The sequence below is a fragment of the Oncorhynchus kisutch genome, linkage group LG28 (genome assembly GCF_002021735.2).
Source record: "Oncorhynchus kisutch isolate 150728-3 linkage group LG28, Okis_V2, whole genome shotgun sequence".
In the NCBI taxonomy this organism is placed as follows: Eukaryota; Metazoa; Chordata; class Actinopteri; order Salmoniformes; family Salmonidae; genus Oncorhynchus; species Oncorhynchus kisutch.
The window spans coordinates 19,672,447-19,684,798 of NC_034201.2; the positions used below are offsets into that span (position 1 = coordinate 19,672,447).

The 12,352-nt window shown below is 40.7% G+C and overlaps 1 protein-coding gene across 2 annotated transcripts in view; it reads left to right on the forward strand.

Annotated features, from left to right (window-relative positions):
• Nucleotides 1–1,010: 1,010 nt before the first annotated feature.
• LOC109872621 (nuclear receptor-interacting protein 1-like) overlaps nucleotides 1,011–12,352 on the forward strand; it is a 59,858-nt gene continuing 48,516 nt past the window's right edge. The window contains exons 1-2 of one of the 2 annotated variants that reach the window (XM_020463922.2): nucleotides 1,011–1,272; nucleotides 9,238–9,348. The gene's annotated coding sequence lies outside the window, so the exon portion shown is untranslated. The remainder of the gene's footprint in view (nucleotides 1,273–9,237; nucleotides 9,349–12,352) is intronic. The other variant, XM_020463923.2, reaches the window with a different exon arrangement.

The window sequence follows — 12,352 nt, forward strand, 5'->3', positions numbered from 1 at the left end:
CTACATTAACCTCAGTTACACTGTAAAATGCTAATTAAAGGTAAGACATGCCGTGAACAATGACCTTGTAAAGTGCTATACAATTTATCTCAGTGACAAGTTGAGTGTCAGTTCTGTTTATTAAACTGACATTGAATTAAATGACTGTTTAACCATTATGGCGAGGTTACATTCAGTTATGAGGCACATTATCCATTGGTTAACCTAAATGCTGTGTGTGTGTGTGTGTGTGTGTGTGTGTGTGTGCACCTGTGTGCGTGTATGTATGTGTCCTGTTGAAAATCTGTCTAACCAATAACATGGAATATAAAAAATAGTGAAAATCAGTGTGGTGGGAGAACTGCATTGCCCCCCTACACACCCACACTCTCACCCTCCAGGCCCCCAGTCTAAAAATAAAAAGAGTTTCTCTGGAAGAAGGGCTGTGCAGAAGAGAAGTAGGTTATGTTGTGTTTTTATTCATTACAGAAAACAGAGATGTTCCCCAGGTCCTCTGAGACATTTTGTTCAAGGCCAAATGAGATAGAAGACTGTCTGTGGGCCATCATAGTAGATACCACAGAGATTATGTCACAGAAAAAAAGAGCTACGCCTAAGTAATCGTGGAAATGTACAACATACTGTACTAAACTGCCCAGACTATCAGTCTAATGTAATTCAACCATTAATATAAAAACCTGATTGTGCTATTTTTTGTTGTTGCTGATTGTTACATTTTCATTCTATTTCACTGTATCTCATCCTTGCTGTCTTTCAGAGGTCGCAAAGAGTTTGACAGTAAATAATTTCATAATTATGTATACAACATTAATAAACACATTATTTAAGTGTCTATAAACCATAGGCTATAAAACTGATTGTATATTACTTTTAAACACAATAAACCGCAAACGTTTTCACGAAGTCTAACGATACATTTGGAAAGGGGCAGGGATAGGTTGATAATGCCACTGCTCCTTTAAACGGCTCCTTTAAGGCGGGTGTCAGTGGCAGAGAGGAGGAGTGTCGCCTCTGCTGAGTGCTCGAGCGCAAGGGGATTCCGAGAATAAGCAATTCCGTCAGATTCGACTACAGGTCGCAGAGCCTGATCACTTCGATCAAAACCCGAGGCATTTTGGAATAAATCATCAATTTTTCATAATTAACCCGCGTTCGAGAAATCCGACCTTTTCACCGAGACTATCCGAAGGATTTCCTCCTTTCGAATGATAATGCACCTTTTCGCTTGAGTGGGGTCCACTGTCAGCTAGAGGGGTAGACAAACCCAAGCAGGTACGTGCCGAGCTAAATGTACAGAATAGGCTGTGAAATGAACGACTGTAAAAATCCGCGAGGGCACACACGGGGTGTGTGTCATGGATTTAACATGTTTACAGCATGTTTTTGAGGATTGAATGATGTTTGTGTCTCGAGCCTTAGTCTCTGGGCTCATAGCGGTGTGAAAACGCTGCGTAAAGAAGTCGTAATAAACCAGCCAGTGCTGTGGTAATGTCGTTTCCATTTTGTTAAATGGCATCGGGGTTACATTATAGCCAGTTTGAGATTATTTCCTTGTCGACCTTATAAAAACGCATTACCGCATGTAGACATGTAATAGCTATTTGCCATAGAAAGCGCCAATGTTATGTCGCCTAAATCTAATGACTCAATACGAATCATGTATCTTGTTCGTGCTGGCTACTTTGTTATTCCGTATTTTTCTCACATTGTTACATTGTCCATTCATTGTTGTGACACTGTTAATTTGTTGTTATAGTGTTTGTTGTTACAATTGTTGCACTGTCCTCGCTGTAGTCTAGCCTACGTGTAAAAATTATAGCCTACAAAATGATAGGCCACAAATACATATGTTCAGTTTAACCTGCATTAAAATGCTGCATAGGAATAGTACTAAGTAAAAGGCGCATAGCCACTGCCTACTAATACAGATAATGAATATGATTTCTATGAGCATTAGTAAATAGGCCCTGTATTGATATTATGACTGTCAACATCAATTTGGCTCTTTCGTAGGCTGCTCCATTGTAGCCAAATTAGTCATAATTTCAGAGTTTTGTTTGGTGTAGTTTAACATTATAAATGCATTATAATGCTTCATAGTTAAAACTGGATGCGGATGATTTTCAATTAATCTGTTGTGCTTTCTTGTTCCTTGTCAAAGGTGACAAAATGTCTGGCATTGCATGCCTCAAATGTTCATTCATCATTGGCACAGTGTCTGGAATAATGTAGGCCTACGTAGCTAAGTTTAGTCACTTCATTTTTTGAGTTTTCAATATTCAGTTCATTAAAACAGATTGTAAATTAGCCTTGTGGATTTCTACACAGAACGTACTGGTGACATTGTATTACTACTGCATTATTATTGTTATTATTATTATTGAGTTATCTACATCTTATATATTCTTTAGTTTGCTATGGTTTAATTCAATATCTCAGTAGTAGGCTACTGACAATTGACAGGCGGAATGGATTTGAACTATTCCACTGTTTGAAGTAGTCATCACCAGATGTCCTCTAGCTGCATTTGACCATTAACCTAATGTTGCAGGCATGAAAGAAACGCCTTAAACTAGATCCCCCACATACTTGTCTTGATTAGAAAAAAAATGTCAGGGAACATTCTCTTCTGCACTCTTCAGCCAATCCAGTAAATGTGGAGGAGGAGTTAATATGTAGTGCCGCCTTGTTAACTCCCAAATGCGGAAGTCCTGTCACAGGCTCTCTTTCCATTTCCCCTGAAAACCGGAACATTCGATTTTTGGGGACTCTGCAGAAGCTATTTGACCATGGGATCGGTGGAGAGGCAAAAAGTCAGGGGTTGAAGGTTGGCCAGCGGAGTCACAGGGGAGAGAGAACATGACCTCACTGTTATTTCAGGTGTGCTTAGCCACCCTGGCAAAACTTCCCTCCCAACAACAAACCTGTTTACTTTTCATCATTTGGAACACATCAACACATTAAATTGTGTACTAGGCCTACTTTTACAGCAGACTTGGGTGGATTAGTCAAATATAGGCCTGAGCGTTGTTGAAGTGAACTTGGCTGACTTGAAAAGTTTAAATACTCAGCCTGTCTGGGGGTCTGGCTTTTAGCCCTCCCTTTGTGGATTGTTTCAGCTACTTAATTATTTGACCTGATCTTGTACAGGATGTTCAACGGTAGCTGCGTAGAGTCCTCTGTACTGGAGCCATAGATAACTAAAACCTCCACATTTAACATGTTCTTGCTCTTGAATAGGCTAATCTGGTGCACATGCCAGCCATATTCCTCCTACACTGAGCTAGTGTACTGTACTCTACACAATTTGTTTTGCTGTAACCGTGGGTTGTTGTCTATGATGATGATTGATGTGCAGTATCCCACCACAGAATCAGAGGATATTTAAATTAGAACTATGCAAATGATGTTACGTCTGCTGAATGCTCACAAGACTGGACTCTGGACCCTGGTCTAGCAGATCAAGGTTCTGTCTTCCCCCGAAAATGGATGTTACAGTGTTGTTACAGTTTTTGCAATTAATGCACTATCTTTTCGGTAGTGTATGTATTAAAATTAGGGCTAACCCAATTTTGTCGACTGGTTGATTGTTTGGTTGATAGGCTGTTGGTTGACCGAGATTTCTTATGTCGAGCAGTCGCAAATTTGTTTTTTCATGGTGCACGAGACACCTGTTTGATTCATCCCTGTCTCAGTGGACTAATCCATTGCAGAGGCCACAGGGATGGCACAGTCCATCACTCTTAAGACGTGATACTGAAATTGTATATGGTTATAATATGTAAAAAATAATGGTGCAACACAAATAAATCTCATATTTTATAACAAATGCGTTTTTCCCCGCGTTGGAAATGGTCGCTGTCCATGGTTCTGAAACATAATCTTCAATGCGTGGAAAATTGGCGCCTATCCCTATGTTGCTATGTGCATAATAGGAAAGTTAACCAGCATATTGGGGTTGAGAACAATGCGGTGGATGCAGCAGCAACCGAGAAGAGGAAACAGCCCTTGCCTTATTGTCTAAGAAAATTGAGGAGAGAGAAAATCCCAACTTAATTAGGTCTATAATTAATAGCCTAACTCTTAAATATGCCTGGCTTTATAAATCATCCATAAAAATCTACAGAAATAAGACATGTCTTGCTTATGTTGCCTGTTTGAGTGATTGTTTAATAGCCTACTGATTCCGTGAGCACCAAGCCTCATGCAACGGCAAAATGTCAGATAAAGCAATTTCCCAGATTCGCCTGTTTATAATCTTTGCTATGCTGAAATAAAGGTTTTACAATTGTATTTCATTAAAACAGACTGGTATTGCTTATAATTGATTTAGTGTTGTTTTCACTGTTCCAATCAGGCAGAAAAAGAATATTATAATCTAACAGCATCTGTTTGTCACACACCAGTAGCCTGGCTGGATAGTGAGATGGTTAAAGGTGCTGCTAAGGTTATGGTATAACGTGATGAGCGTCTTGTCTGGGTAGGTTACTCCAGTACAGAGGGGATGAAGCCAGAGCAGAGGGAGGTCATCATAATATGCACGTAGCTCATGCTCTTATACCCTCCTTTTTCTTGATCTGCTTCTTATTGTCATTATAAAAATGATTATTATGATCGTCATCAATAAGTGTAATTTTCATTGCTTAGCCCTTTATTTCAATACTTCTATAGGCTAATGTATCAATCATTCATTCATGTCATCACACAGCATTATGAGTCATTCATGATTTAAATTCAATCAATCATTTTAGTTTTAAAATTAAATTACAAAGGGAGCTTTGGATAATTATCCGAAACAATAAATCAATCGCAATTCAAAAGCATGCAACAGTTTTTAGTCTTCTGTAATAAAGGCTTTATTCAGTACCAGTCAAAAGTTTGGACACACCGACTCATTCAAGGGTTTTTCTTTATTCTTTACTATTTTCTACATTGTAGAATAAAAGTGAAGACATCAACATGAAATAACACATATAGAATCATGTAGTAAACAAAAACGTGTTAAACAAATAAAAATATATTTTAGATTTTAATTCTTCAAAGTAGCCACCCTTTGCCTTGATGACAGCTTCACACACGCTTGTCATTCTCTCAACCAGCTTCACCTGGAATGCTTTCCCAACAGTCTTGAAAGAGTTACCACATATGCTGAGCCCTTGTTGGCTGCTTTTCCTTCAGTCTGCGGTCCAACTTATCCCAAACCATCTCAGTTGGGTTGAGGTCGGGTGATTGTGGAGGCCAGGTCTACTGATGCAGCACTCCATCACTCTCCTTATGGTCAAATAGCCCTTATACAGCCTGGAGGTGTGTTGGGTCATGGTCCTGTTGAAAAACAAATGGCATTCCCACAAAGTGCCAACCAGATGGGAGGGCGTATCGCTGTAGAATGCTGTGGTAGCCATGCTGTTAAAGTGTGCCTTGAATTCTAAATAAATAACAGACAGTGTCACCAGCAAAGCACCTGCACACCATCACACCTCCTCCTCCATGCTTCACGGTGGGAACCACACATGTGGAGATCATCAGTTCACCTACTCTGTGTCTCACAAAGACACGACAAGTCTCTTCTTATTATTGGTGTCCTCTAGTAGTGGTTTAATTGCAGCAATTAGAATATGAAGGCCTGATTCATGCAGTCTCCTATGAACAGTTAATGTTGAGATGTGTCTGTTACTTGAACTCTGTGAAGAATTTATTTGGGCTGCAATTTCTGATATTTTCCGGATTGACTGACCTTCATGTCTTAAAGTAATGATGGCCTGTCGTTTCTCTTTGCTTATTTGAGCTGTTCTTGCCATAGTATGGACTTGGTATTTTACCAAATAGGGCTGTATAACAACCCTACCTTGTCACAACACAACTGATTGGCTCAAATACATTAAGAAGGAAAGAAATTCCACAAATTATCTTTAAATAAGGCACACCTGTTAAATGAAATAATTCCAGGTGACTACCTCATGAAGCTGGTTGAGAGAATGCCAAGAGTGTGTAAAGCTGTCATCAAGGCAAAGGGTGGCTACTTTTAAGAATCTCAAATATAAAATATATTTAGATTAGTTTAACACTTTTTTGGTTATTACATGATTTGTGTTATTTAAAAGTTTTGATGTCTTCGATACTATTCTTCAATGTAGAAAATAATAAATATTAAGAAATACCCTTGAATGAGTAGGTGTGTCCAAACTTTTGACTGGTACTGTGTATATCTTTTGTTTTTAGTTAGGACAGACTCTCTGGTACACTTATTTATTTAGTGTTGTTTACACTGTTCCAAATGGTCTGAAAAATATATAATATTGTAATCTAACAGCAACTGTTTGGCACACATAATTCTCACGCAAAGCTTGCTCCTATACTCTCCATTTTCTTGAGGTCCAGTAGTTTCTTTAACTAAGTCAAATGTCTTCCACAGATCTGACTTCCCCTTTCCCTCCTGAGCAGCCAGTAAAATGGATATAAAGTGTAATATTGGGATGCAAACTCAAAATGTAAAACATTTCATCTCTATATCTGATGTGGTACAGGTGTATTCTTTTTTTAAAGCCCATAACCATGTGTGTGAGGTGTATACTTTTATTTCAAAGTAGATTTGTTTAGGACGAGCAAGAAACACTCTGTGTGTCCCTGATTTAGCCCACAGCCGTAAAAGGTTAAGCCTCAGATTCTTTTCTTTTTACATTTATCTCAACATTAAATTACTCCAGCAATCAGTGCGGATAGAGCAGCTTGCTGTGGAGCGGGCAAGCTATAGTTGTTTACATGCACGATGGACAGACAACTATAGGGACATGTTGTGGGTGGAAGAGAGGGTGGAGGAGGAGTCTTGGCTTGAAGTGCTGGGCATCTTGTTATGACATGCATTATCTGAATTAGGCCCTCAGAATTATACCTACGTACGAAGGAACAACCTCTATGGAGGAACCTTCGATGTCTTTGAACTTCTGAGAGTTGGCTTAACGTTGGCCCAGAGCTAGCTAACTAACTAACAAGCTTGTGTATGAAGAGTGACACCAGATTTAAAAACACATCTTACCTTTTTGTAGTTAATAAATCCAATGTGAAACATGATAACTATAGTATCCTTAAATAGCATTGAAAAAGTGATTCCATTCTTCTCTCCCAAGTGGCGCAGCGGTCTAAGGCACTGCATCTCAGTGCTAGAGGTGTCACTACAGACCCTGGTTTGATCCCGGGCTGTATCACAACCGGCCATGATCAGGAGTTCCATAGGGTGGCGCACAATTGGCCCAGCGCCGTCCGGGTAAGGGGAGGGTTTGTTCAGGGTAGGCCGTCATTGCAAATAAGAATTTGTTCTGAACTGACTTGCCTAGTTAAATAAAGGTTATAAAAATGTAAAATCTCTTTTCCTAATTTCTGGATCACGCTTGTAACGTCAATAGGCTAGAGTAGCCTATGCTTCGGAGGGGGAGGGGCAGGTACCCTACACACGCACAGGCAAAGATTTTAATCTGGCAGGCAGACACTGGAATACGTTTCTGAGTGACAGAGTGAGGGCTTTGCATAGGCGCTTTGTTGCATTTTTTGTGGGACTGGAAGTCTGGAATGTAAAATAACATTATTAACCGGTCCCCATGCTTTTAAAATGATGGCTCTGTTCCGGAATAGTATAGATCACGTTCACTTCTGGTTCTGATTCTGTTCCTCTAAAAATGTTTTTATTTTCCGGTTTTTGGTTCTGTTCCCAGAACTGGTTCCAATCCCTGCTAACAATAGGCCTAGATGTTGAATTAGTGATGTAGAAATACAATGTCATGTCGGTCATGCTTTCAACTCATCACACCAACTCTCCTAGGCTATCTACTCCAATCCGGGAGTGGTGTGGAAGGGGGGGATGGAACCAAAGTCAATGGGACTCATTTTGATGATATGGCAGGAGCAGCTAAATGCTTTTTTATTGCTGTGGCTCCTGGAGGCAGGCAGGGTGGAATGACGAAATGGAGGGAGGCTGGATCAGGCAGGCAGCTCTCTGAGATACTGACTGCCGCTGGCTGTCTGGCTCATCTGTTGGATAACTCTTCCTCTCCCACCTCACCTCCCCATCCCCCCCTCCCACCTTACTCCCCTCCCCACCTCAACCCTCCTGCACCCTGGCCTTGGAGCACTGACAGGGCCGCTCAATTATCCACACACATTGATTCTTACCGTTTGCAATTGCTGTAAATGATTTATACTTTGCTGAAATTACTCCCAAAGTGATCCATGGAGACAGGGGAGAGATGCAGGTCAGATAAATTAAGCATGTCACCCACATGAAAGCATGGCACCCAATTTCAGAAACAACAGCTGTGGAACCTAACTGTGACGATCAAATGCAGGGGCAACAAGAGAGAAGAACACAGTTACCTTGTACTGTTACATACACAGGCCAAACATAATGTGCGTGGCCATTGGTCTGTCTTTCCTTACTACTGATGATATTTGGATATAAAGGCCATGTTTTGTTGTAGTCTGAAGAAGCCCAAACCTACAGGCTGATGTGAGTAGACCTGACTGTCTCCTTGGGTTGGTCGGGGTGGTCACAACAGAGGAGCAGAGCAGAGTTGACTTTCCCTCCCTGCTCCTGAAGTTGAGATGATGGCCTCAGGCTGTGGAGGTGCTGCAGATGGCTTCTCCTACTGTGTGTGTGGCTATTGCAGCACTGCCAGTTGGGCAGGCTAATGCCACTGGCATGGTAGTGTGTGGGTGCACTGTAGATAAAACAGGAAAATACACTCACGAATACAGTAGAATACATTGTTTCTAACTGAAGTAGTTATAGGCTACTATACATCAAAACATGACTCACATTGCTTTACAAAGTAGATACAACAAATAGGCTACTGGTGTGTGTCCAATCAGTTTGAAATCACAATAAGAGGATGAAAATAGGAGACCAATAAATGGCCTTCAGAAAGGAAAGATAATGTTATTGTAAGCAAAGCCACACTGTTCAACAACTTACAGTATGACCTACAATATAACACCATTTGATAATTACAGAATTTGATAATGACTATCCCAAAGTCTTCTAGTTAGCTACTTAGTCTTGTGTAGTTACTAGTTAGTTAGCTGCTAATGCATTAGGCTAACTGTTTTTGTCTTGTGTCCTGGTCATCAGGGTCAGTCCTGAAGAGCACAGCTAGGAGTTAAAGGTTAAAGTCCGATTATGATGTCAGAAACGCCAGAGGATATTTGCGGACTGGGGAGTGTTACTTAACTGTGTCTTATTTTAACCAGGTTATGTGGAGGGACTGAGAGCAGAGCAGAGCTTAGATCTGGGGGAGAAAGAAGCCGTCCAGGCTAAGTGAAAATGCCACTCATTCCTGACGAGTCCCCGGCCTGGTGAAGGTTAGTGGTTTGTCTTTGTAAGCTGAGGGATTGATGCATGAGCCTGTCTATCGGAGAATTCAAATTCCAAGGCAGGCACAGTCTCATCACAGCGCTCCCTCTCAGCCATCATATTACAGGGGCCCTGTCCTTCCCAACTTCTTAACGGCCTGTCCTTATGGGAACCTTGAAGCAGCCCAAGCAAGGACACAGCGTCTGCTGCAAAAAGCCTGTGCAGAGGGAGGCTTTACGTAACGCTGCCTGCCTGCCTACCCAGCTCACCTCTACTTTAAACATGGGTGTATGTGACTCCCTGACACTACATAGAGTAGCACAGAGTAGCACACGTCCCCCAGGCCCCCAGACTGGCCCCCTGGACAAGGAGGGGACAGAGAGATCCCAGCAACATAATTATATCTTTCTCTTTTAAAAGCTTTTGTTTGAAAGAAACTTTCCCAGTCAATTAGCTAAAGAGGAATTTTTAGAATGTATGAATAAATGATGGATATATTGCACAGGAAGACAGTAGGTGCTGTGGGATTGTGACTGGGAGATTTATTTACCTCAAGAAGGGGCACGTTCGGGAAAATGTTTATTGTGTAAAACATTGGCCTTAGAGTAGATAGCTGTAATACTCCAAGACCAGGAGCACCGACCAGAGAGTTCATAGTGCACAGTGTGGCGGTCAATATTTTGATTATCGTTCATGTCAACACACGCTCACACGTACACAGACTCACACCCTGTTGTCTTAATCTATGGGCAGACTGAAATCTGAGTCATATGGCTTTCCAAGGGAGTGGAAAAACAGAGCTTGGGCCAAATACAAATGGAGCAGGATCCTGATGACATCACAGTGACTGTGTGTCTGTTTGTGGTAGCAGGATCTGCTAGCTGGGATTTCCCCATTCAATCAGTCACTCACTCACTCACTGCTTATTTTAGACACACATCCTTTATCCTTTTTAGTGCTGTAGAAACAATAACCCGATCCCTATTATGTACTGTACTCCCCAACACCTCCACACCACCAACTGTAATTGTATAACTTCTGGGAGATTTGGGGATTTTAGTGATGAGGCGAGCTGTTGCCAGGCAACTGGGCACCTTGTGCGGGTGGCTGTGCTGTGGAGAGTGCACCAAAAGAAATGCTGGGATAAAAACAACCCAATTTGGGTTATTTGGTCACCTAGCGCTGGGTAGATATTGGATAGAACACACGCTTGGTTATTTTGAGCCAGCCATTTGGGTTGTGTGAATAACCCAACATGTTGGGTTATTTGGATGACCTAAACGCGGGTTATTTAACCATGTTGGGTTATTTGGATTACCTAAACGCGGGTTATTTAACCATGTTGGGTTATTTGGATTACCTAAATGTGGGTTATTTAACCATGTTGGGTTATTTGGATTACCTAAACGCGGGTTATTTAAACATGTTGGGTTATTTGGATTACCTAAACACGGGTTATTTAACCATGTTGGGTTATTTGGATTACCTAAACGCGGGTTATTTAACCATGTTGGGTTATTTGGATTACCTAAACGCGGGTTATTTAACCATGTTGGGTTATTTGGATTACCTAAATGCGGGTTATTTAACCATGTTGGGTTATTTGGATTACCTAAACGCGGGTTATTTAACCATGTTGGGTTATTTGAATGACCTAAACGCGGGTTATTTAACCATGTTGGGTTATTTGGATTACCTAAACGCGGGTTATTTAACCATCAGATTTTTTTAAATTCACTTTCATGCTGGGTTGATTTTTCATGCTTCCTCTTATTTAATGTAATCCAGAGGTTATTATTCAGGAGGCATGGCCTATTAGGGGCGTTGCTTTCACATTGCATATTTAATATACAATGAATGACATTATTATGTACATATTGTAACAAATGGTAACTCTCCCAACATTGGGATATGCATAGGCTCTTTTAGATCTCATATACTTGTGTAAGACTCATTAATTCTTAAATGTCTATGTCGTTGGGGGCGCAGGGGGGGGGGTCTAAACTGACATACAGTGTGGAATTGTTTTAAGATGGCCATACAATGGATAATTTAGCTATTTCATTTTGAATTTTAGGACTCCTTTAGGTATAAAACATTAGATTTGAAAAAGTATTTGATAAAATATTGAATTTGACCTTTACTAATAGACCAGAGAAACGCATTGAATAACAAAAAATGGCAAATGGCAAATAAGAAGAAACAAGGTTTTGCAGTGGTTGTTCTATATCTAGGAGATATAAGAAAGCTTAGGAAATATATACTGTATATCTTTTTTTACAAATATTGAACCCTGTTTGGGGTAGGCACAAAACTACCTTCATACTTCCATTCATTATTTTAAACTGGTACTGGTTATCTTCAGACGAGTCCCGTGACACTTGTGGGGGTCGTAGAGCAAAACGGAGAACACCATCGTGGTCGTGAGAGTCTCCCCTTTTGATGCTACAGATGTTTTCGTAAGTAGACCGATTTTCGGATTGTCTCATGGTCTAACAAACACCGCTCTAGCTCTGCCACCTTTCACCACAAATGCGTAAATGCGACTTCGGCAGATGCAATGCAAAACTGGGATTTTTTTTATTATGTTACTTAGTGCTTCGGTGAAGTCTAGGTGTGGTTAAAGCTACAAAAGTGTCAGTGTTTAACCTTAATATATGATAACAATACAACAGAACAGATTAACCGGAATGACATTTACTCTCATGGATGGCCAAAAATTACTATCTGAACGCCACACTCCTACTAAGCCACTCCTACAGTTTTCTTATCTGACCCGCTGCATCATATTGCAAAAACACAGCATCAAGAACCCAACCTAGATTTAAAAAAAGAAAACAACCCAACTAAGTGGCCCAATGACTGCAACCCAGCACTTGGGCCATTCAAACAACGGAACATTTATTTTGAGTGTGGTGACTTGAGAGGGGTTTAGGAGAAGAGCTACAGTATAGCCTACCGCACAGATATGCTACTGAGAGATACATGTACGATGATATAAAAACAGGGAGA